Raw genomic sequence first — 27913 nt, forward strand, 5'->3', positions numbered from 1 at the left:
GTTAGGAAGTCGTCGCCAGCTAAATGATTTGCGAGCGAAACTAGGATTTAATTTATTCGTCTTAATCTTATATAGAATTTATAATTTGCCTTGTTATTTTAATTTTTTTTTACATTTCTTGTAATTTATAAATCCGTAGGATTTAATTTTCGAAAATATTGCTATATGCTATAATTGAATACGTAAAGCAATGACTTTTCTAAATATAATCAGTTAAAAAATATTTTACGTAATTTAAAATAAGTAAGTTATATGATAAGGAAAAAAATTTTCGTAACTTTTAATTTTGATTCATCAAATCGGAAAGCAAACTCTGTTAGCGCGCAGTGGGCGGCTGGGAATGGTATATAAGGGTGGTTCTGGGCGGGCGGCGGCACAACACTTGTTGCCCTCACCAAGCCTGGTCGCAGAAGCCTACTGACATAATCAAGTAAGTAGATAGGATTATTTTACATTTATAAATATATATACTTCATATAAACTTAGATATGACTTTCAATAACTTTAGTTTGTTACTTTATTAATTAAAAGTAATACTTCGTTTAATTGCTGATAAAGTTTTCGTTTTTATACCGTAAAAGTTTCAAACTACGTAAACAATAAAAATAGTAGTGTAAAATACATTTTATAATTGACAATTACTTCGAAACTAAAATATAAGAATTGTATATTTGAAATAATTTAATTTTAAACTTTTCTAATAATCTTTACTACTTAATTTTAACGAAGTTCATTATTTATCGGAATGATCGTAAAAGTTCTAAAGTTCCGTACTTGAAGCGATAAGGGATTTTAACTTAAAAGTGCAATAATAATTTTATCAAAGTGTTTATAAATCCATTACTGAATATTGTTTGATTAAATATTTACTGAAGCTAAGTAATAATACACATTGTTTAATATATTTTCATTTCATTGTACGTAACTATTACAATCTCCGTGTATTATATATAGTACATAAAAATGCAATATTATATACATTTTTAAAAATCAATCGGATTAACCAAGAAATTTCTTATCAAAGGATAAAGAAATGAAGGAAATATATTTACATTCGGATTAAACAGATGCAACTCTATGCGGATATTCCAATTTTCTTATGAGAATATTCTAATATAACGCTATCAAATTTAGTCCCAAAAAAGAAAGAATAAATTAGTCTTTGTTCTTTACTAAATTCGTTACAGAAAGATAATATCGTCTTAATGAAATGCAAATTTGTTTTACCTTTTCAAATACTTAACTACATACATACACTCCTTTACGAATTTTTGTAAATTAGTATCAAACACGAGTATGGTAATTATGTATGAATAAATATATTTCGTTTTCCATAATTATTTCTTTTCATATAGTCAGTTTAATTAAGAATGTAATTTTCTTATGATTGTAATTTTTTTTTAAATCGAAGTTGAAAACAGATCACATTCTAAGCTTATTTTCTTTTGAGGTTTTATCAATCAATCTTAGAAGGTTGTTATACTTTTAATATTTTAGAAAATTATTTCGAACCATGTTACATTCCAAAGCAAGTTCTGTATCGACGATTAATAATATTAATGGATATCGTCGTGCTTAGTTTTAACGTCTGTTCATTCTTTTGCGGTATTTGAATATTTCCAATTATTTTTTAAATAATATTGGCTATTTTCTTCATCAAAAAAGGATATCGATAAAATATAAATAATAACATTTTACATTACAAAAAAAAATTAACAATTTCATTCATTAACAATTCATTAACAAGTTCATTGAGGTATATTTTTTCTTTGAAAATCAAACTATACTTAAAAAGATTATTAAGAAGTGTACGTAACATAATTATGCATTTACAAAATTGTAAGAGGCTTTATAATACGAGCTAAGCTAAAGAAAAATAATATCTTTATTAAGGAAATAATATTAATTAACAAATATAAATCTAACAAACTACATTAAACAGTATTATTAAATATAATTGAATAGAAATATCAAAAAAAAATATTAAATCAAATAATTGACAGCAAACCGACTTTGTCGCATCAAAAATGGCAACGTTTTAAAACTGGGTGTACATTTTTCATATTAGGTCAGTTTGGGCAAAAACGGCATAATTCCGAGACCTCCATTATCATATTACGTTGTGGCTGTTACCATAAAATTAGGATATTATAATTTGATCTTTCGATCGTTTAATCGCGGACTATGACGTCATTTTATTTTCTAACATAACCCACTATAATCACAATTTGATCATTATCCTTTACTGTATAGACACGTTCATTATTCAACCAATGTTTTTCTCGATAATTATTTTAGTCATATAAATTAAAAATAGTGCTTATTTGATTCGTTTTATATGCATTTATACAACGTTCATAGAATTGTGTTCAAACTTTATAAAGTTGTTGTTGGTATTTATGAACATTTTTCTGTTATAATACTATTAACTACAGTGGTGAGCCAATCGTATCCAATAATTATTTAAGAAAACAATTAATACACATAAAAATACACTTTGGCTTTCGGCAGGGATTTAACCTTTCAACTTGCTTGAAATCAACATTAAAAATGTATTTGTTTTATATATTTCAAATAGATAAAAAAAAAGTTGTCTCCAAATCCATATTCATTTTTCTATTTTGTACTAATGTATAAAAATATTGAATATTTTAGTTATATACTGTCAATGTTTATATTCGAAATATAAATCTTATTACTGGAAATATAAATGATAGCGCACATCCATTATTTTTGACGAATGACTTTTATCCGAATTTGATTGTTTTTATCGAAAAATGATTGTTATAATACATACATACCTACATTCGTTTTCTGACGATTCAATATCCTTAAAACGTTAAGCCGATTTCATATAAATGTCAAGTAAGTTATTGGTAAAAATTTACACATGAATTTACTTTTGTTGTATGAATTAAATTCATTACATACACAAACATTTTTTTTATCATTGAAAGTTTCTTTATAAGGAATGTGCGTATAATAGTATGACTTCATATTTATTTTAATATAGATAGAACAAGTCTAATAAAAATATAATTTATTTAATTATGCCATCATGAAATAGAAAAGAGTGTAACAGTAATTTGCATCCGTTCTTTATTATTATAATTTATAATCTAATTTCTAAACATTTAGTGACTGTATTGCGAACTTGGAATAATGACATTAAAAAGTTCTTTAATTTCGAGTTTCAATGTTTGGATAATCTAAGCTCTATCTAATCATCATGGCGTAATTTAGAATACGCAATAAATAGTAAATTGTAGAAGCAAATCTTATTTGGTCGCAATGTGGCCGTACGTATACAGAAATTTTTAAGTTATATCTCCTATTTATCCATGTAAAAGACGCTATATTAAATTAATAATGTGTCATATATTTCGACAATTATTAATAGGTAGTGTCAGCTCATATTTGAATCGCTAGCTTCAAAAACCGTACGATAACTGACACTAACCAGGAACCTTATTCTAGGACACTTCAGAACGTATGAACTAACGAAAATTTCATTAAAAGCAAAAACAGATTCATTAAAAATTTAAATATATCTACATCAAGATTAATATTATTTAAAAGAAGAAGATTCTTAAAAATTCGAAAGTTCAGACTTTACAAATTCTATCCGAAATAGACTTTGACGTGTTCTGTAATTTAGAAAATTTATTCAAAACTGAGCGTTTTTGGAGTTTACTTAACAAAAAGTTAACATAAATGGAACAAACGATAACTCAAACTTAAGTAAGAAAAGGGTGTCAGTTATGTCAAACTATTAAATGTTTTCCGAATACTCGCATCGCTTTAGCCTCAATTATATTATTTTTAAGTTAAATGCCTAAGAATAAATGGAACTTTGAAGAGTTATTTAAATGATTTATGAATAAGTATTATTCAAAATATAATCGAGTTTGTTCTTAATGTCAGTTCAATACCAACGAGTTCTTAATACAAATTACAAGAGCTCTATTCATTATTCTTCTAGATTGATATTGCGAATTATAATTGTCAATCGATGTCGATCGATCCTGCAATTCATTATTTTGTAATTATTTTATCTTTACACATCGTCATTAAATGGCAAGTAAGCAATATTTTTATAAACATCATGCTTTCATACTATTTCAGAACATTCAAAATTACGGACTCCGAGATTAAATCTTAAAAGCAAAATAAATCTTATAAGAATAATAAAGGACACAGTCAAAAATCAAAATCAACATTATAATTTACTTCCTTCAAGTACGCTTTACACATACTCTTAATTCTTTATTGTACAAAAATTGCAAGTAACTCTTTTCCGTAAAAACATACTTAACCTAAATAAACCAGTGAATTCAAACTGCACTGCAGTCTCAATATACATCGTGTAACTTAATATATTTTTATTAATTACGTGAGGTTCGGCCTCAGATTTAAAATCTTCGTGAACAACGATGTTATTATAACGCAAACGAAGGGATGATATTTATAGGTTGTATTTTTTCATCCTCTCCCCCCCGTGTCCTACTTGACATAATGGACCGTTGAGGCTATTGATTATTATTTGATTGATTAGATACTAAGATTAGATTAGTATCCACAATTGCCTCTCATTTACGAACTCTTTGGAAATAAGTAGCAAATTTTTTTAGGAAGAACGGAGCGTGAATGTTGTAGAATTACCAGTATAAATTCTCCATGTATAGTATAATGAATTCCAAGAAAACTCCAAGTGTTCTATTCCATACTTTGTCTCATTATCAACTACTACAGTTCACTCGAGCTCCCAAGTTACTAGTAATTTTAGACAGATAGATCAAACAGTTTCTCTGATGTCTTTGAAATTAATCAGAGAGATCAATTAATCTGAATGGATCGGGCTCATGCTATTGTTAAGTCCTAACTGGTTTTCTTGCTCAATTATTATTATATAATATTATCTTTGAGCATACAGGAGAGCAACTACACCAAAATTTACTTAAAGAAATTGTCGGATTAAATGTACTGAAAACAACAATACAAATTAATGAATAACTAAATATAAATTAAAATGTAATAAAATGTATTGTCCTAGTTACATGTGATTATTATGTGTCAAAGATATTTTTAAAAAATACACGCAGAGTATAAACACACAGTTTGCGTACATGAAATGTGCTCGCTCATCCGTTGTAAATATAAATGATACTTTTTGTTAAATCTGTAACACGTGGCAGTGTCGCATTTTATTCGTTAAGTATTATATGTTTTGCTATGAGAGACAGCTCATTTTTATAAAAATCGTCAATATATCAACCGTGATGATCATATTTCACCGTTGCCTTGACAGAGGGCTATTTCAACAGAAATATACAATTTACCAATAGCGATATTTTCTGCGGAATCATTTAAAAAGAATATGCGGAATAGAATACATCGGTATTCTTGAATATTTTATTTCTGCTTGTGATATAATTTACTTAAAAATATTTGTATGTCAGTTGGGACCGACTAGAGAGTATATAACAAAAAATAAGTACATAAAAATATATACTGTTGTGAACAAACTCCACATATTGTTAGAGTTTGCCTTTGTTTTTTTATTAATGCTTGGGTGTGCATATAACATCAGAAAATAAATAAAAATAATTTAAACATATATATAGACGTGAAACTGGACTCATTATGTATTTATATAGAATATAATTTAGAATACTTAAAACTTAAACGATGAAAGATATAACTTTGACGTTAATGGCTGCGTGACAATATTATTATAAGTTTTGTCTTCTCAGGTATTTCAGAAGAACAAAGTTTTTCATACTCTGCATAATTTTGAAGAGCGAAAACACGTAAACTATTAAACGAGGTATAATAGCGAACCCGTGTCCAGACCACATCTCATAAATCGTTTAAACTGGATATAAATTGTCCAAGTAAATTGACTAAATAATATGGAAATGACCCTTCGAAAAAGTGCGATATTGTTCCACACTTAAGTAAAGCCAGTAATAGTTGTGATTTCATACTTCAGAAAATTATTTTATGTAATTACAATGCGGCAACAGACGGTTAAAAATATAAAGGTATACTGAGGAAAAAAATTAAGCCAAAGACATATAAGTTAGTTAGTTAATATTTTGCGTCTCGAGCAGGTAAATTCTGAATACCGTCCCATATGAGACTAGATATTGCATTTATATTTGTGAACTTTGTGCATATCATATAATTGTAATGTAAATAAGGAGATTTTTTTTATAAATTGACTAAACATTTTGTCGTTTGCCGTTTGTTGTGTCGAGATGGCCCAGTGGTTAGAACGCGTGCATTTTAACCGATGATTGCGGGTTCAAACCCAGGCAAGCACCGCTGATTTATGTGCTTAATTGGTCTTTATAATTCATCTCGTGCTCAGCGGTGAAGGAAAACATCGTGAGGAAACCTGCATGTGACAAATTTCATAGAAATTCTGCCACATGTGTATTCCACCAACCCGCATTGGAACAGTGTGGTGGAATATGTTCCAAACCTTCTCCTCTAAGGGCGAGGAGGCATTTAGCCCAGCAGTGGATTCCCACAGGCTGTAGTTGTTAACATTTTAATAACAAATATTTTAAAAGTTACATAATCATGAAAATGTATTACGTACAAAATAATATTTAATAAGCGGAAAATAGACGTTAAAGTTTGTGGAGAATGGAATTGTTTGGATTTAAAGAAAGCCTTCTTCACTTTATTATTTTTTATTAATTCTGTACAATTATTTAAACATAATTGATCCTAATACCGGTAGTTATAAAGCCGATAACTGCTTGGCGTATATTTTACCGTTTAAACAAATATGGTCGTTATTTGAATATTATCATGTGAATGCTTTCTGTCGGATCCTTATGTCGATTTCAGTGTTATCTTGAAGTCTTTGTATTCCGTTACAATAACTCGGCCGATATTTGTGACAAGTGACGACATTATTTCAGAATTTCTTTAAGAATATTTAATTTAAAAGTTATAAAGCTGACTTTTTTAATTTTACATCAAATTATATGAAAATAAATTTATTGTATTATAATAACTTATAAAATTATTATATTACAAACGAATACTAAAATAAATAGTCAAATTAGACTTAATTGTAAGCATCTGAATTATTCATATGTATCGGTGAGGTGGCTGTATCTAGAATATTGTATTTAATGTTCCTCGACTCGAGTTGTATGGAAATAGTAGTCTCTAGGGAAAAGTTCGAAAACATTGTATCTTTAAATATTCTTATAAATTTTACAATAACTTAACAGGAAGAATTTTGTTTAAATTTTAATATAATAATATTTCAATGTGTACGTATTTAATAAATATTTACTTACAAGCTAATCTAAAAAACAGTAACGCTTGTAAAAAAATATATAATATAAATTAATAATATCAATTCATTTCATTATCATCAATTTTGCGTTATTATGTTTTGTAGTAAAAATCAATCATTGTTTTGTTTGTGAGCGGTGCATTTCATAATCAAATGTTCTTTTTTTTAATATAAAAGTAGTTACGTAAAACATAACATCATTAATACCATTTGGTTACAAACAAACGGGAGGCGTGAAATTGACATGTCAGTCTAAAACACGTGTATTACTGGTCATCGGTGCGTTTGAGTGCAATAATTACAATCTTGTTCACTTTGAGCGGGAATCACATAGACATATTAAGTTCTTTATAGTGTCGCGACTGTGAATGATAAAAAAGGAATATCGAATGGTTTCTTTTAGTTTTTTTTTTGTTTTAATTAAGAAATATAAAAGAAAAGGAATGAAAATATGACGCAAACTGATAGATACAATTGTTTGATACATTTTAAGAATTTAAATTGTATAAAAACAATTGTATATATATTGTAAAAAATAAAAGGAGTCAAGATGGCCCAGTGGTTAGAACGCGTGCATCTTAACCGATGATTGCGGGTTCAAACCCAGGCAAGCACCGCTGATTCATGTGCTTAATTTGTCTTTATAATTCATCTCGTGCTCATCGGTGAAGGAAAACATCGTGAGGAAACCTGCATGTGATAAATTTCATAGAAATTCTGCCACATGTGTATTCCACCAACCCGCATTGGAACAGCGTGGTGGAATATGTTCCAAACCTTCTCCTCAAAGGGAGAGGAGGCCTTTAGCCCAGCAGTGGGAATTTACAGGCTGTTGTTGTTAAGAATTTAAATTAAATGCATTCCAATTGAACATAAATATTAAGTCAGACTGATAATAATTTAGTTCTTTTTTTAATTTCTATTGCGCACATGTAATTTTTGATAATATAAGATTTATGAAATAAAAGTTTTATGAAATCGTGGATAAACATATTCAAACCCTAAGTTACAATGACAATATTAAATGTATCTATTGTTATAAATGTTTAAAAAAATCGAATATTAAATTACTCACAAAACATATATAAATATGATTTTCAAATGTATCTACAAAAAGCAACGAAATGATTTTGTAACCCATTTTTCGATACCTGTCATTTACATTACATTTACAAAATTTTCGCACCCTCATGCTCTTGGGACCTCCAGTAACCTTTTAGAATATATGAGCAAGCGGTTAACACTTACAGCGTTAGATATTTCCTTTTTACATTTAAAATCTTTGGAAAGGACTGATTATAATAAAGTTATGAATTTGAATTTCATTGAAATATCGTATCTAAGAAAAGTATAATGGAAAAAGTCCGCTACATCTATTAAAATTCAAGGCGTACATTCCTCACAAAGTATGAAAAGAAAATTAAACAATATTTTGTTGCGGTGAAACTAATCCTATATTCAAAATTGTAAAAACGAAATTGCAGAATAAAGTAAGTATTTAGTATTAAAATTATAAGTTTTTTAATCAATAAACTCCTAATTTTTTTATTTCCTTCTCAAAAATATACATGTCTACGAAGAACCAAAATAAAACAATTAGTAAAACGACAAAATTGAATTTAATAATATTACAAGTAGTTTTAGCAAATGAAGCTATAATATATTGGATTAATTAAATGCTAAGTTGAAATGTTATAGTTCGTTTATGTATAAAACTAACACAAATGCCACTTTCCTCCTACAGTCACATTTATTTTTGTCTGTGGTACCTTCTACGTCGCTGAGGGACGTAGCTAATATTTGCTACCTCTGATTTCTCTACTACGGAAACATAATAAATTCAACATAACTTGAGTAAAATTCTGTAAACAATAGTTGTTTTAGTTCTATTACGACGAAATGTAGCAACTTTATTAAAAATATATATGTATTTAAAGAAATAAAAATGTAATAATAACATAAGGTCATTGTACCTATTTGAAAATATGATTTATTAATTGAAATATTTTATAATAAAATTAGCTCCTTGGACTAACGTTCTTAGTAAATATTTGAGATAAAGTACAATTTCTTAGCCTCATACCATCTAACCATGTTCATCATTTACTAAGCAAAGTGTCGTAAAATGTGTATTCTATAATAATAACAGAAAATTATGAGAAAAACCTAGTCAGAGGCAAAATATTTGAAAGAACATACAAGATGGTTAATATTGTCGTTGTAATTAAAAATATATTTGGAATATAGTTTAATGAGAATGCTTTATAGATAAGTGCTTTGTATGGTAATAATGATAAACAAACATGGCATCTAAGCTATGCCTTTATGCCTCTTACAAAAGGACGTGGCATGTCTCGTCCACATATTGTACTAATAATAATAAGATGACGTTTAATAAAATTCTTCTGCAATATGAGATATTTGGCACTTATCTTGAGTAGAATTTTATAGCAAAACCTTCTTTGAGTGAGTTTAAAATTAGTGAATACTAAAATACAGATTGAAATGAGATTGCTTTGGCTGATGCACATTATATCTACAATGATATTTGAGATATTCGAAACATATTAAAATGTTTAAAGTTTTATAAAATAGAATAAAAATAGACGAAAAAATATTAGAGTGTAAATATTTAAAACTCCAATTACGTTAAATTTAAATATCTCGTCGCCCATTTGCCTTCAATCGAAATAATCAAAATGTCGAAACAGCTCGAGGGCTCCATTTATTTAAAGTTTGAAACTCGAAGGAATCAGAGGCTGAAATGATTATAAGCCACTTAATATATTTTAAATAAAGTTTATGTCTGCGGCAGATGACTTCTCTGGATATATTTTTGAAATTATTTTAAAGTAATAGTCATATTTTATAATTCAGAATGAATTACCGTCTTAATATGGTTTAGAGACCAATGAATTTATTTTTACGATATTATATTCGAAGCTTTTTATTATAATATATTAATTAACATACCCTAAACTGTAGAAGAATTGTTAAATACATTTTTGCTTATAAAATAAAATACAGACGAATTGATAACCTCCTCCTTTTGGAAGTCGGTTGAAAAGGGACTTTATGTATTGAAAACAAAATTTGATTTCATTTATTAGCTAATTCTAGTAATAGGCAGTTAAACGAAATGTATAAAAAATGCCCGTTTAGACATTTATTAATATAAAACGTGCAGTTTCATTATCTAATCAAAAACACTCTTAACTTGAATTTGATAAAAGATTGATAAAAGTATCTCAACCGAACACGTATTTTTTCCTAAATACTCGTAGTGTAAATATTAAAACCTCGGGGGTAAAGCCAAGATTTTCGATTAAAGTGCCAAAGAATTTCAACTTAGCTGAAACACATTTAAGTGAAATATATTTTGTTTTATGACAAGCTCCGCTAAGCCGATTTTCGTATATAATTTTTACATCATTTTCAACTCTCGCGTCGGGAGCCTTAAGCCGTCACATCACCAGCGTAATCTTTTTACATGAAACAATATTACACGCGCTCTTCAACGATTTACTTGACATTTTTAAAAATAAGTAGTCAGGAATTTCATATCAGTATAATATAATATTTCGCAGTAAAGGTAAGTCTTGCGATATGAGATAGGTGGCGCTGCATAAGTATATAGTTCATAATAAATGTCTTTTTTAATTCCGCTACTAAAAAGGGTCATACCTCTAACTATAAATATAATAATTTCACAATTTAAGATGATAAGTGAAAAATTATCCTTAACAGTTTATCTAGGCAATTATCTTCACGCCGAGATGCTCGCAGCATAAATTATACGACGACTGGACTGATAAATTGCAAATGTTTAACAACCACTTAAAAATTTATAATTTAAAAAAAAGTTTACATTCGACGATGTTACATAAGATAGTGATAAAAATATTGATGACATGATACTTTAGATATATCATTCAGAGAAGTATATTACGCAGTTATATCTTAGTAAAATGATATATACAACAAACAACAACAACAGCCTGTAAATTCCCACAGCTGGGCTAAAGGCCTCCTCTTCGTTTGAGGAGAAGGTTTGAAGTTTGAAGGTTGGTGGAATACACATGTGACAGAATTCCTATGAAATTTGTCACATGCAGGTTTCCTCATGATGTTTTCCTTCACCGCTGAGCACGATATGAATTATAAAGACAGATTAAGCACATGAATCAGCTGTGCCTGCCTGGGTTTGAACCCGCAATCATCGGTTAACATGCACGCGTTCTAACCATTGGGCCATCTCGACTCTCAAATGATATATATTTTGTAATTTTTCTTTTCGCTTCATATACCTAACATGATTGACATGTCTGATTAAGGAATCATAGCCCAAAATAAATGAGAGAATTACATTTGTGTTATCAGGGTGGTTTAGAATAATATTAAATATAGCATACATTTAATATTGTGAAATACTATTTTTCATTTGTTTATGAATTTTGTTATATTTTAAATACATAAACCTCTTTTTAATGCAATGACACCATGCCAATATAGAATATGCACAGTCAAAACAGAATGAATAAATTGTGCTTTAAATAATAATGACCATCGAAACATAGTTTTTTTTTTCGAGACACACTCATCGCATTAAGAAACACAATAAAAAGGCAAATAAATTAAGAGGCATGTTATAACTTTATCCGTTCGTATCCGTATAACATAATGAAAAGAAAACTTTTATCTCAACTTGTACTCGTTTAAACATACCACAAAGTTTTTACTTACAAGTAAGTTATGAATAATGTAGAATTGTATATTTATGTAGCAATATATTTTTGAATTTTTACTCTTTATTTGTTCTATTTTTTAATGGTATGCTTACTAAAATTTAATCAAACCATGAGAGATAAGGCTTACATTGAATTGAATGAAAAATGAAATGGTTCCATTGAAGATAGGTTGGATGTTCCTTTGTGAGACAATCCTGATACCTACCGTAAGTCGTTTTAGGTTATCTCACTTACACAATGCGAAATAACTTTGAGGAAATCTTTCTGAGAAATTACCGTGAGTAGAGGTATTGAGGTTAAATTATAATAACATTTAGTTGGTGAAGTAGTAAAATTTTGATCTCGAGCTATCAAAATTTAATAGTTCATTTTATCATATTTACATCAAACGAAAACTCTGATTTAAAATGTTTTAACTGATGTTTATTTGCACTAAATTGGGATTAAACTTTTCTTATTTAACACCAGTTATTTAGTTTATAATTATTTTCATAAAAAGCGTGTCCTATCTAATCTGTCTTAGCAAAAAATGTTATAGTCTTAATTTAAAAATTCAACAATTTATTAGGGCTCTCAAGTCTGAGATCAATTGTAAAAATCGGATTTTTCTAGCTCAGCTCAAAAGTCTCCTGAGAACATACACATATTATTGTGGAGAAGGGATGTCGTGTACAGAGGTACATCACTTCAATTCAGTTGAAAAATATTTTCAATTTAATGTCACTTCATATACGCTAACATGTCGGAATATAACTCATTTTTGATTCAATTCAAATTCAGTATTCGGTACGTTAAAAATTCTAATTATATATTCTAAGTTTAATAAGTAATTCAAATGTTTCATAGTTTCTTGTGCAACTGTGACGTCATTTATAAATATGAATTAATAAAGAATTCATTCATCCTAATACTTTGATTTACGTAGAATATAACAGAATATTTTACAGGCTATGTGTGACATATGGCAATTATTTTTAAGGCCTTGACAACCCCGTATAAAATATGTCGGGGTGTTGACCAAACTGTATTAAACAAGCCAAACCCATTATCGAATTCATCGTACACGATTTACATAACTGAGTAAGTTTACACAAGTTTTGTTTTTGTACAAAGGTTTATGGTGTATGATTAAATAATTAGACATTCATAACAGACAATAATTAGTCATAGACAACTATAAAAAACTACAAATGACAGATTTCCATCAATAATATACAAAATACATGTTATAGAAAACAAATGAAGGCATTTTTTATTACCTTTTTGACTCTACTGTACTGTACAATGTGAAGATTGCAGTATATAGTTTTTTTAAAGCGCTAGAAAATTCTATTCGTGCAAGCGTGTTAAAAATCTAGCATCATATTTAGTAGGTTTATTTAAAAATTAGCACATAAATTTAATTTTTAAAACAATGTTTTTGCAGAGTTTGTATTATACTGTCAATATTATCTGATGCAAAAGCAAGGTTATGGGTTTTTTCCTGATCAACGGATCGGATTCCCTATTAAGGAAATTATTTATTATAAACTCGTACTTTGCAAAGTTTTATTTATTAGTTATAGTTGAATCGCCCTCTTGAAAATTTCCCCAGTATTGTATAAATATCTAGACTTTTATACATTTTTGAAATAGAATATTTCAGTTACGTCAGGACATTTTTTGCTTACTTAGGTAATTCATAATTTATACAAGTAGTTTTATTCTTATGTATCTGTTATTTAATTATAGTCGTTGCAGTATTTATTTATTTATTCATTAGTCCTATTATTCAATGCCTAGAACTAAATCGTTCCTATTTGTCATATAAAAAGAGTACTCGAGTTGATGTATTTATTTACAAACGAAATATACCTATGTATTTTTTATGATGTCATACTGAAATGCTTGTATCAGAATGTTTTATTTTATAAGTTCCTCGCATATAACGTGCTCTTGTACACCATAAAAGGCTGATTATCACCATTCCTATATCTCAGTGATTTATTACTTATGTGAGAGATCGAAAAAATCGTGCAATAACCGGAACGTGACGTGAGCGTTATGAGCCAGACGTGATACGTCGACGACATTAACTTTTCATTATTTACCTTTTCCGAAACGTAGGAGGTTTTAGTAGTGTATGATTATAACATACGCTTGTCAAAATTTATTATACTTTTATTAAAAACGATATGTTCGATTTTCAAAAATACAATTTTAATTTGATAATTATATGTATAAATAATTAAACACCTTAGTGATAAATTTCTTTAAACAATTTTAACAAACGATATCTCAGATCGTTTTCATTGTGTAAAATATTTCTCTTTATGTTTGGTTCGACTTTTTGAAAAATATCAATATTCAAACGCACTGAAAACGCTGACGATTTATCAACATAAATAAAGGGCCGCTTAATGGTATGTCCGCGTCAAAAAGGTCAGAAAAAGGCCGTTGTAAAATAACTTATTGTAACAGATCTTGTGTCGGATAACTCAAAGCTGTACAAGTAAAAGAGAAATAAAAGATACCTTAAACCAATACCTTGTTGATAAATCGGGAGAATTTCGTTAGTTAGTACATAACGAAGTTTTGGTACAATAAAGTTATTGTCCGAAGGCCAAACCAACAGTGGCCTATTCGTTAGAGGTTCACTTAAATTAGATCAAAATAAATCGTTTATTTTGTTAAATATAACAACAATATTATGTCCATTTTGTAAATAGGTTTATGAGCATTAGCTAATAGTAAATTATGTTAAGAAATGCTGCCTTAAATATTAATATATATTTTATTTCTTATTCAATCGTCTTCTTTAGGTCATCTGCAGATCCTTATGTTGTAAATTGTATTCTATACCACTAAAATAAAAAAACAAACATTCCAGATAGAATATTTGTTAAATCAAATACATTACCTCCACTAGTCAGAATCGTTGATTCCAGGTATAAAAAATACCCATAAAATAAAAATATAAAGATAGGGCCGTAAATATTACAGCAATCGACATAAAACCTTGCTTTATACGCACCTTGTTGTTATTTTTTTTGTCTTGAGTTTTATCACAATTTATCTTAAGACAAAAAAGATGAAATCGGAAACGAATGTTTTGATTGATTAATCAAAAAATTAATGGGTGAATTAACACCGACTTTTAAAATGTAAGATTTCAATATCGTTCGCAATGAAAGAAATGTATACGAGATGAATGAAAACTACCGAACTGAAAGTAAAACAAATACCTCTGAAATGAACCGTAATTTCTGCATAGCTTTTATTTTACTTCACGTTTATGTCAGGATATATTTATTTCATAGCAACACTAGATGAAAAAGATGGTTTTATCTTATTCTAAGTTCATAAAATACTGACACGCATACGGAACTGAGCTTTAAAATATTTATGCAAATAAAATGTTGTAGCAAGGCGTATATCGTAAATTAAATTTTAACCAGAATAATCCCGCAGGCTTTCGAGTTAACGAATTAAAACGGTGCAAAATTAATAAAGCACATTCGGCCTGTGCAAATACAATTAAAGCTTTAACACTTACGTACGTTATATTTGAGTATTCAGCCGTTTATTCGCTGAGCATGACATTATCATGACATTGGCTGATTTTGGCTTAATAATAAATATCTTGATATAAATTTTAACAAATTAAGCAAAGGCAATATCTTAGGTCTTGTTAATTAGTTTAGTGAAGTAAAGTACAGCCTGTCGAGAGATTTACAGGCTGTTACTTTACTGGGGATATTTAGGTTGTGTTGAGGAATGTCCCTTTCAGGTGAAGATTTGTAGATTATTCCAACACTGTTGCTCTGATGCGGGTCGGTAGATGCATATTTCTTCAGGATATTTATCTTTTCCTCCAAACGTGATTATGAACATAAACAAAGCAAATGAAAAAGTTGTATATTCTTGGGTTTGAATCCACAATCAATCTGTAAGATGGACGTGTTCTAACCACTAAGCCACCTAGGCTAAATTAGGAAGTTGTTAATCGAACATAAATTTATTCGAATGGAATATGGATGCATTATATTTTTTTATAGAAAAGTAGAAGGGTTAACATCTCTTCTGAATAGAAAACGTCTTAAAAGACGATGATTGTTACGTCCCTAAGGTGTACTGTAATTCATGTATTAATTATGTCACTAAAGTTTTGTTTACAATATTCTTTGACGTTATTTTCTTCAATCATTCAAAATACTAGAATTACTAATTCTATGCACTATTGATAGCGAATTTAAAAGTATGGGTAAGTTTTCAAGCATATTTTTCGTAGCAACTAAATCATGTTGTTATGATTACAAATATTGTACGTGCTCAGTATGATACTGATCATTTATAAATTGTAAGTAATCTGTAAGAGTCGCATGTTATCGATCAAAGTTTAAACATTGATGGATCAGCTTTTCTGAATGTTTACAATTATATTGATTAAAATTTGTCTCTTTTGGTACTTCTTAGTTATTATATTCTTTGATAAATATATTTTTCGTTGATAGTTTAAAATCTTGCTGTTTTAAGAAATGTATAGTGAAATAACAAACATTTTGGAATGGCTTTCGTAAATTTTATTTGACACTTCTCTTTGAAAAATGTCGCTTTATGGTTGAGTCTATTATTATAGAGTTTTCCAATATCAAGAGGAAATGCACTCACAGAAAGTGGCTCAAGTCTTGCTTTACGAGTGTAGAAGTAGAAATAATAGCGACATTGTTACTTTAGCACTAGACATCTTAAAATTTTACGACAGGTGAAAATCTACTTCGTAGTAGCTCACTTTAAATTTTTACTTATGAATAATTTGAATTTCAACCATCCCTTCTATCAAGGATCATTGATCATGGGAACTAAGATGATATATTCCTTGTGAATTTCATTTAAGGCTGATAAATCCTTCAAATCGAAACACAACAATAAAATTTATATAAATTTTAAGTAATGAAGAATTTCGAATCACTAAATGATATGATTATAAATGACTTTTTATGAACCATTCTAGTAGTCTCATGTCATTAAAATTAAAAAGAAAAACCACAATGAAATATATTTCACTGTGGTTAAAAGAAACAACACGTTACACGAAATTCTTGAGGTGCACTCATCAACCCTCGGTCTGACACGAGAATGTTCTCGACTTTCCAGACGCAATTAGACTTTCCATAAATAAATTCCACAATTAATTGGAACCTTTCCTTGATAATTGCGTGCTAATGCAGCTAATAGACCCAATCGACGTCGCAAAGCTGCACTTTATATCCATTACGAAATCGGATCTTAGATGTTTATTGACCGAATCACATTAACGGCACCTTTTACGTTTGTATAAAAATTCTATACTAAAAACTATTACGACAATTTAATGTTTTGAGATATTTAATTATACTTTTTAATTTTTGAATAGATTTTGAGTCAAGTAAAATAAGAACAGTTTTACCTAGCGTACAGAATTAAATAAAATAAATAGTGAGATACTATAAATTGTGAGATATAGAATTTTATAATATAAAAATTCGAACAGGAAAGTAAATGATTCATCTAAAATATTGAGAGAATAACAAAGAAAAGATTTAACCTTTAAAAAATGCGGTTCCTTTGTTAAATTAAAGTTCTGTCGCTAATTCTTTACTAGGTTCGTACGTAACAATTTAATAATCTCCATTTGAAACTACAAGTTTCTTTATGGTGCAGTTTCCGTATTTTATTTAAGTCTTAACCCCTGACATAAAACTGTTATCACTTTATGTACTGCTGTGACACGCCTAATGAAACATTTTAGGTTCTATTTAATTTTTTAATAGATATTCCAGATAACAAATTAAAAACATTAGGTTAAAAATATGCATAGTTTTGTTTGTTGATATCGGTTATCATTATTTTCATAAGGGTTTTTATGTATTTTCTCGTAGTTTTGTAATTAAATATAGAGTAACTGCCTATTGAGATAGTGAAAAATGTAAAAAAACATGCTTCAACAGCTGTAAAGTAAGTTAATTTTAAACAATGATTTTAGTTTTTAAATGTTTTTATCGGTTAATTATATCTAAACGAACGTATAACCCGAAAAAATAAACACAGGCAAATTGACTCAGCTAAGCTAAATTATTTAATTGCGTAAAACTTTACATCATATATCTGTGTGTCAATAGATATAATGCAAATTTTTAAATTATTTTGAAATTGGAACAGACTTTCGTTCAAAATAAATGCCGATTCCGTCAACTAGAAATGTTTTAATTTGCCTCATATTTCCTAATAAAGTAGCACATTTCTACAATTAACTTAAAATTAAAAAGGAAAAAAGCGTCTGCCATTCCTAACGTAATAAGGTAATTATACTTCTTGTTCTGCTTCAATGCCACTAGAGGATTATTACACTCATTCCCCTCTTTGCGTGATATTAAAAAAGTTATGGTTCCATCAATTAAATGTTTTACTATTTAAACTCGAGTGTTTAAGAATCTACACATCTTAATTTGAGCTACTTGTAAAGAAAAGGCCAGACAATTTAAATAGATATAATATTAGACCATCTTTAAAATTGCGACATTCTCAAAAAATATCTATAAATGTGTTATTAGTATAACGCGATTTATCATTGTCTTAAACTACATAAATCGATCTCATTATTTTGATTTGCTGAATGTCCCATATGCTCTTGCAACATTGAACCTTGGAGCTGTAATGCAAAAAAGCTATAATAAAAGTATACTATTTATCCGCCAAGGAGGCTGGAGGCGGACTGGGAACATTTTTTGTCCATAGAATTTGAATTACGATTCAATGGGAAAATGCTGCTAGCATTCATGCCATCATTCCACGCAGTCATATTTTACAGTAACTATTTATATTTTTTTAAATAATTGTTGCTTTTTTGTACTAACATTTCAAACAGAGAATAAACGAAGTCCAATTATTTATAGGATTGACATTGATACTTTACTCTATTTTATTTTGTACACCACACAGATAAATTAAAATAAACACAACATAGATTTGGCCTTAACTAGGCGTACGTTTTTGGCGGCATAGCGATCTCTTCCACGCAACGAACAGTGTAGGATAGGATAGCTAGATGCATTAAATATGAGGTGGGTGGTGCAGTAATAATAAATAAAATAACAAATATCAATAATGAATATCATAAGCCATCATTACTCGTATAATTAACGTCTGTATTTTAATGTCATATACGGATTGTTATTTATTTTTGCTAAATAAACATTTAAATTAAATTAACGGAATGTAAAATGCAGTGATAGCCGGGACAGTTGAACATGTGTCGCCCGACTCAGCTTGTTTCGCTCACACGTGCACCATATATTTGGATTTAGCGGGACACGATGTCGTTTTCGAGGTAATTAAATGCCAAGATTTGTTCCACCTTCGCGTTTTAGTATCCGGGACAGGTGTATTTTATTTTATTTATACTCACATTAAACCGTAAGTAAAGTATGGTAAACGTTTTATTGTTCATATTTATAGCCTCTGATACAAAAAGAGAAGGCTCAAGTTTTTGTTACAAATATGTAAATGCCTTTTATATCACAGCTCATAAAAAAAGGATTACTTGTGATAATGTTTTCCTTAACCCGTAGGTTCACCTAACATTCCTTTAGCATTAAAATATAATAACTTCTTTGTTTGTGAGGAACACCACCTCAAATGTTTAAGATTGAATGCGTGTAATATTATTATCAATGATCAAAATAGTATTTGATTCAAAATCTTTATTCAAAATAGAAGTGCTTACACTTGTTTATTGATAGTCGAAAATCGAGCACCGGTTGATTATCTTAACATTTGCATTCCATGTACTACAAAACTAACATTATAATATTCAAAGACGTTGGTAACAAATTCTAAATTGCATTTACAATGCGTTTTAAAATAAATTCATTGAAGCCTAGAAAATGTATTTATTTTGTCCCATAAAGTTAAATGATATGCACTCCCTTACGAGCGTATACAAACAAAATTTAAATGACTATCACGCGGATACAATCAACGGATATTCATTATTGAAAAGCTGGCAAATTCTGTTAATTAAACATTATATAAATTAATTAGTTTTAAGTCATAAATAATAAATTTGTGATTACAATTCATCTCGTTCTCGACGGAAGGAAAACATCGTGAGTAAACCTACATGTATCAAATTTGGAAGAGCGTGGTAGATATGTTCCAAGCCTTCTCCGCAAAGGTTGAGGAGGCCTTTATCCCAGCAGTGGAAAACTTACTGGCTGTTGTGTGTATATACATATACAAAGACAAAAGACAGTAAAGTGTTGACTATTTACGTAAATGTCTCACTGCTTCTCCTTCTTATTAGGTTCTTTTTCTTTTAAGGTGAAGTGTTGGAGTGTATTCCACTACACCAATCAACTCCAAAGTGCAACCACATACATAATATGGCTTATATTCATTGACAGATGTTCTCTCTTATCTTTGTAAAAAATTAATAACCACAAATCAAACATACGAAAATTCGGTTATAGCTGTCATGGTTTGAACCCATAACCTTCCCAATAGCTCATCAGTTTTTATTCACGACGTAATTCGCAATTACCTATGTGAATTATTACATTCTTGTAGCTCAACGTAATTTTCTTGATGAGACTGTAATTAGACATATTTGAACAGGAAATTTTAAATTAATTATACTTGTCTTCATAGTTCTATTAATTATAGATAATAATTCGTCAAATTAACTAGTATATTGTCTTCGTAAAGCTAAAATGAACGAACTAGCTTTTGAACGAGAGGCTTTGCATAATAATATCCCAATTTGAGATATATTCAAATAAATTACCTACAAGTTTCGCAATAATTATGTAAATACATGTAAATTACTAACCTTTTGTTTCTTGTAAAAAAAGTTTTATTTCATAAGTTTGAACGAAAATTACATTACATTACATATATGAAATAATTTATATATTTTTTTATTAATTGAGAACTTCAAGAAAACAAGAGGGTTTCCGATTTAAAAACAAAATTTACTCTCTTAAAACGTTTTAGTGAGTAAGCGCTAGTCAAAAAGATGTTTAGTATATACATATGTACAATGGACAAGAGCATACCTATATATTTATCGCGCTACTAGCGGGATTTACCAATTTTTATATGTAATATTTTATGTTATTAAAATTATAAAAAATAGATCTTCCAGTTGTATTATACTAATCTGAGCTTTGTATTGTGTCTTAGGTTGTAGATTCATGTGTACTTCACAACCCATACCATATTATGTACTACATTGACGTTAAATGCATTGTAATATATTTCAACGTATCGTAATATGTATTTTTCATATTTTATCGCGGTGTCACTTTTGGGATCCTATTATCGGTCGAACGTAAGTTGATAGATGTGGAAGTTACTTCTTAATACATAGCCTTTTGAAAGAATAGAATATCCCAATTATTTTGGAAGGTTCCGGTGAAAAAGATATTACAATAGAAAGCCTGTGTTATAAATAAACAGTTTGTAGAAATTTTAAGAGCAAACAGATTAATTGTGACAAGGTTGTTTGTTGTAGGTTTATTACGTCAACACCATTTTTTTTATGAAATACATACGCGATTGGCACATCGGCCATATTAAGGGAGTCACTATTGCCCATAGAAATTCTCCTCTGCTCCTTACATCACCGATGCGTCATCAATCTTAGGAATTAAGATGCCATGTTCTTTCGGCTTTCTTATACCGGCTCACTTAGCCCTCAAACTACAACATAACAATATTACTGTTTCTCGTTAAATAAAAATGTGTGTGTGTCGGAAAATACCCAGCCAGGCTCGCACAAGAACCTAACATTCAGCATAATACGAGTATAATCTTTTGTAAAAAATACAGATTAAAAATAGCGTTAATAAACAGGCCTTTTACTAGAATCATGATTTACTGAAATATGAGTTCTAGAGAATTTCTCATTATATTGTACACCCTCTATTGATCTAGACTGTAAGTAGATATACCTAACCTTATTATTTACCTTATTCAATTTGGTTTACCAGCAAATAATGTTATCAAACGTAATCATTGAGAGAGAAATGGGACTTCGATCGGTCAACGTCATGTCTTATACGTATTAGATACGCCAAATTGGTCTTTACAAACAAAGCCCAGTTTAAAGATCCACTCAGAAAATCATTATTGTTTCGACTTTTAAAATTTACCATGCGGTAATTTCCTTTAAGGGTTACTTTGCCGAGTAAGATAAAACCTTTAAAATACTTTGATCGAAGATAGACTACTGAGTTTTTTGTCGGCTATTCAAGTAGTAACTTCCCGAAACGGTGGTAGTTCTATATTTAATTCAAAACTATAAAATGACGTTTCTAAAGAGGTTTTATGAGTATTCTTGAATAGAGAATATTTTGATTTTGAAGCATTAAATAACGACAGGACAATATCAGGAAACATTTCATGGATTTCATCAGTGTAATATAAGGCATATTGTTATATTTTTCATGGGAAATTTGGAAACAAAGCAAAACCTGCTTCAAGCTGTCTGAGAACACTCGGAATGACTAATGGAGCAATAAAAATGTTTTATTGAATCAGTTACGATGTTGTGGTAATCCACGAAACTTAATATAAATCTTTATAGAGAACAACGTCGTAAATGAAATTTGAAAATATATTTAGAACATTATGAAATTTCTTCTCGTATAAATTTCATTGTGCGTTAACAATTTTTATTGCTTTGTTACTTTTAAGAACATTAATTGAAAAATAAGTTTCATTGAAATTAGGTAATGTTTTCCTTTCAGAAAATAGTTATGTCTGTACAACTATGTTTGCTTCTTATCTTTATATAAACTATGGCTTTGGAAAAGCCTCGTTTTAAACCAAACTCGATATATGTTATTAGTATCTCAACCTTAACCTTAAGATCCCCATCTCATATAAACTGGCCTATTAGCAATTTAAGTAATCGGTACATTCATATTTATTTTAAAGTTCATAAGCCTATCATATAAAGTACATCAATTTGCATAAATCGTTTAAGATGTCTCACAAATGTGATAAATCATCTATTCTAAGTCGTTTAGCAAGGTCTTATTGACTTTTGTTCAATTGGAAAAAAGTTCTTTAGGTTATTTGCTCAAAGGAAATTCTTTGTCAATCCATGAGGCGTTTTCATTTTATTTTAAATCAATTTTTGACAAATTTATTTCAAAGCTTGAATTTGCATTCTTATCTCTTTAATATAGAAGTGAATTTAAAGTAACGAACCCGAAAGTTAAAAACTTAAAAAAACCATTACAAAGTGTATGAAGATAAGAATACTGGATAATTTTCCGCTACGTTTCTGCTTATATACGAAAAATAACTTTACATAAACGATTTGTGGGAGCTATGAATAGCAATAAAATTATTTTTTCAAAATTTGACCATTGCTAATCTTTGGGGTTTGTTTAAATCATTGCCAATATATCAGAAAATTGTGTGTAAATATGTACCTACATGTGAAAAAAATGGTATATTTTTTTAGAAAAGAAAACATTTTATAGGAATAAGTGTTTCCATAATGTATTTGTTTTTGTATTCTCGCGAAGATGCGATGATATTATATATACAAACCACGCTGCGCTACAACGCTAATACAAATATCCTATAATTATAAATTCTTACACTATTTCTGACACTCCGAACTGAAAAGTGCATACAAGAATATAATAAGTTTCACACGAATCAAACAATTGGATTGTAAGTTGGAATCCCAAAGAACTAAATAAAATCTGTATGACAAATTAACGTAATTAAAAAAGTTGAATGGCAATATATAGGATTAAACGTATCTATGCGTAGTGAGTGTCTGCGGTGTGGAATCGACAGTAAAGGTGTGACTACACTTGTGATCAAGGGACTGTAAAGTCTCTTTGTTGTCGTCATCTCATCTCGAAATTTATGCGAGTAAAGAATCGATGGCGCACTTTTACGTTTTCAACGTTAACAATTAAATAATTTTAGATAATAAAATACCTTCGCTTCTATTTTTGATATCTCGGCTAAACATTAATTTTCAATGCTTTAATTTACAAGTATTCTTTAATTATTGTGCACTTTATAAATAAACACTGAATCAATAAATTACTTTATTATAACAAACTTTGATAAAGAGAGTCGTATACGATTAATGAACTACATTTTCACATTTAGGATTTTCGTGTAATATAAATTTATATCTGAAAAGGCTAGTCTGATATATGTTTTTTAATATTCAGAACCAAACCGTGAAATGCACTAAATTTTTAAAGCAGAAACCTAGACTACAAATACACTTAGCCCATATAAATACGCTGACCGGCGGTAAACGTATGGCAAACATTTTGCCCGAAAGTATAGAATTACCATGTAAAAATGTTTAAGCCTGTCATCCAAAGGAAAATTTTAAATGTGAAATGTTGCATGGTCAAATAATTTAACGTCATTGCCATATAAGTAATTTTAACCGTATGGCATTATATTTAATAGAAAAGCCAAAATCTGCGTGAGTTAAAATAAACCGGATTAACAATTTCTATAAAAACCATTAGCGCTCGAAAAAGAGAGTAAGCGATGCGTTTAATTTAAATTTTAAATATACGTGTTTCGTTATATTTCGTACAGAACAAAATACTCGTGTATAATTTTAATTGGTAGTTAATAAAATATTGGAATGTATATATTGACCGTTGGCAAATATGCAGTTATTTTTTTAGGTATTTTTATATGAGTACAATCAATTTGTAGTAGTCGAAATGACCTGGGGCGGTTTCAGATGATCTAATGGTTAGGATCCGTGATTCTTAGCTTATTTCGAGTTCAAATGCGGGCACGAACCTGGATTTTTCATGTATTTAATTTATAGGATAGCCCTGATAACAAATAAATGAATAAATAAATATTAGACAACATCACATACATACCTTACTCTGATCCCAATATAAGTAACTAAATCACTTGTACTATGGAGTATCAAAAGTAACGACGGTACCACAAACACCCAGACCCAAGACAACATAGAAAACTAATGAACTCTTTCTATATCGACTCGGCCGGTAATCGAAACCGGGACATCGGAGTGGCGTACCCCTGAAAACCGGTGTACACACTACTTGATCACGGAGGTTGTTAAAATTAAAACTATAATTAATATCTATACAGCTTCCCAGCTGTTTTGTATTTATATTGTCATTAGAATCACTCTTTCGTCCCTTGAAAGAAATTCACATATTGCGTACTTATGAATTATATTTAATAGTGAGGTTAGTATTTTTTTATTTATTGAATTCAATTGAAATAGGCACACAATTAATTTAGACAACTATTTCCTTGGGTCAAATAACGCGTGACTGGGCATTATATCGTCGTATTGTATCCTTTCCCTAACCCTAGGAACTATGTTGGACATTTCATTATATTCTTTGTTCAAAATATAATTGATTTCTCCAAATATGTTTGTTTAAATTTGTGAACAAAATGTTTCACATTGTGGTTCAAAATGTTCTAAGATTTTCGTCACTATTATATATTATCTCCTAATTATTTAAATTTTTTACACATTTAGTCCTAGATGGTTTTGTGTTAATTTAGTCAGAAAAATCCACTCAATCTTTTAAGATTTAAAAATAATAAAAAATGAAATTAGATTTACTAAAAAATAGGTTTAACATTTTTAAATATATAAAAAAAAAAAAAAAAAAAAAAAAAAAAAAAAAAAGTAATTTTGCATTCAGCTTCTACTCATTTGCAAGAAACAAAAACTGTATTTCATCATCAAAGATTCTATTTAAACATTTCTTAATTACTTCTTAGTTCATTTTCACAATGAACAAAGGAATCTATAAAATGTAATAAAAAATTTAAATTGAATCTTAACAATATTATTTCATTAAAGGCAATACTAAAATTGTTATATTATATTATAGAGGAATTAACATTCTGCGGAAGGGACCCAACAAGTTAAGAAACAGACTATAACCAAGTTCTGTCAGTTACAATTCACTGTCTCAACAATAAGTGAGTTTCTGAAGTCTGAAACTTAATTTCGGACTATTGAACAAATATCTCGAACAATACAGGAGGGTGAGGACGTTTGTTTTGTAACGGTAATTAATGATTAACTTATTTACACGATAAGTAAATATAACCATACCTATTCATGTAAAATACATGATACATGATAGGCGTACATGATATTGCACTAGCAAACTGGTCATTATTCCGTGCATCAAATTTGAGAAGTTTTTGTTTTAAATATATAAGCCGCCACTGGCGGCGCAAGGTCGAATCTTAATGTGGGCAAGATACAGTTTGCGAGGTCCTTGTTTTTTTTTAAATACTCTGATCTCCCAATGTTATGTTGTACTTTTTCAAATTTCGGGAGGCCCTTTGCTCCGCGAGGCCATGGGCGGTGGCCCACTATGCCCACGCCTTAAGCCACAATGTCATTTTTTTATTAAACATTTGTATAACAGTTATGTATTTAATAATAATACAGCTTATATAACTCTCAATATCAATATACTACTAAACGGACCTATTTGAGACGACAATTAGTAGAAAATTATTATTAATTATTTTTACAGAGTGAAATAAAAAGGACCCTCGAAGACTTCTTGGAACCGTACTTTCCATAAGAAATTTATTTTATTAAATGCTATAAGAATTTCACTGTAATTAATTCAATATTATTTAATTATGTATATATCATCTTAATTAATCTGTTTCGTTAACAATAATTTATTAATATCTGTTTTGATAACTAACACCTTCTCAAGGGCCCGATAAATATATCTGGAACATGTTCGTGAAGTTTCGGTCATGATGAGGCATGAATACTCCTTTTAAATCCCTCAGGCTGGAAGTTATCTTAACTTAACGGCGTGAAACTCGTGTTGTCCGGCTGGCATTTATATACTTATATCATTTTGGAATAACGGTGAATTAAATTTAATAATATCTAAATATAATGTTTCGTTTGTCTATGTCCCTGCATTTTAAATAATAATTATGAAAATATTACGTGATCCTAATAATTAATTCAAAAAAGAAGGTTTTATACAAAATAAATCTGCATGTAGATGGGATGATTTTATTTGAAGAAGCAGTGAGACTTTAGTTGTAGGAGCTGAATACACTTACCTATGGTTCTTACATTTGTAGCCAAATGCAATGTTTGTATTGTTTAGTTTGATCTTACATCACATTCTAGCAAAAATGTTTAAATAATCACCTATTTATAATGTAGATTGTTAAGATTACTATCTTTTTATATCAATACTTTGAAATTTAAATTTGTCAGAGTCAGAGAAAAAATAATTAGGACGTGGAATTCTATTTTATCAATTAAAAAACGATCATATAGACTTTATACAAATAGTAATTCGATGAGAAGGTTTAACTAATAGCTCGCAGAGCACGAACACGTTTAAAATTTTACTATTTTAAGGTTTATATAACATTTACGACTCATCATCCCTTCCAAGCCATTAAAATAAATAAATAATTTATCATTGTCAAGACAAAAAATACCACTAAGTTTCTTTCGCCGGTTCTCCTCAGGTCTGAGGTGTAGCTTTCCGAAACGGTGGCAGAATTTTAACAATCAATAAGAAAGTGTAATATCTCAATGCTGAATAAAGAATTAGAATCAATATTTATTACAATAAGTTAAAATTACTTATTATTATATAGACGTTGATAAAACGCAGAAATCTTACCGAAATGAAATCTTTTGTTTTTAACAAATTAAACTTGCGAAATGGGCGCTTTAGTAAAATTGCTTTCGTACCTGCTGATTGTGTTTATGAAGTCGTATTAATCTCACATTGTCGTTACAAACTCTAGGTTTGAATTT

General features: G+C 29.1%; 1 protein-coding gene across 4 annotated transcripts in view; it reads left to right on the forward strand.

The window, feature by feature from the left end:
• Positions 1–394: 394 nt before the first annotated feature.
• The window catches only part of LOC124543692 (diuretic hormone class 2), a 41063-nt gene continuing 13544 nt past the window's right edge, over positions 395–27913 (forward strand). For all 4 annotated transcript variants that reach the window (XM_047121957.1, XM_047121959.1, XM_047121960.1 and 1 more), the window contains exon 1: positions 395–430. The gene's annotated coding sequence lies outside the window, so the exon portion shown is untranslated. The remainder of the gene's footprint in view (positions 431–27913) is intronic.

This window comes from Vanessa cardui, chromosome 3, assembly GCF_905220365.1.
Source record: "Vanessa cardui chromosome 3, ilVanCard2.1, whole genome shotgun sequence".
NCBI classification, from domain to species: Eukaryota; Metazoa; Arthropoda; class Insecta; order Lepidoptera; family Nymphalidae; genus Vanessa; species Vanessa cardui.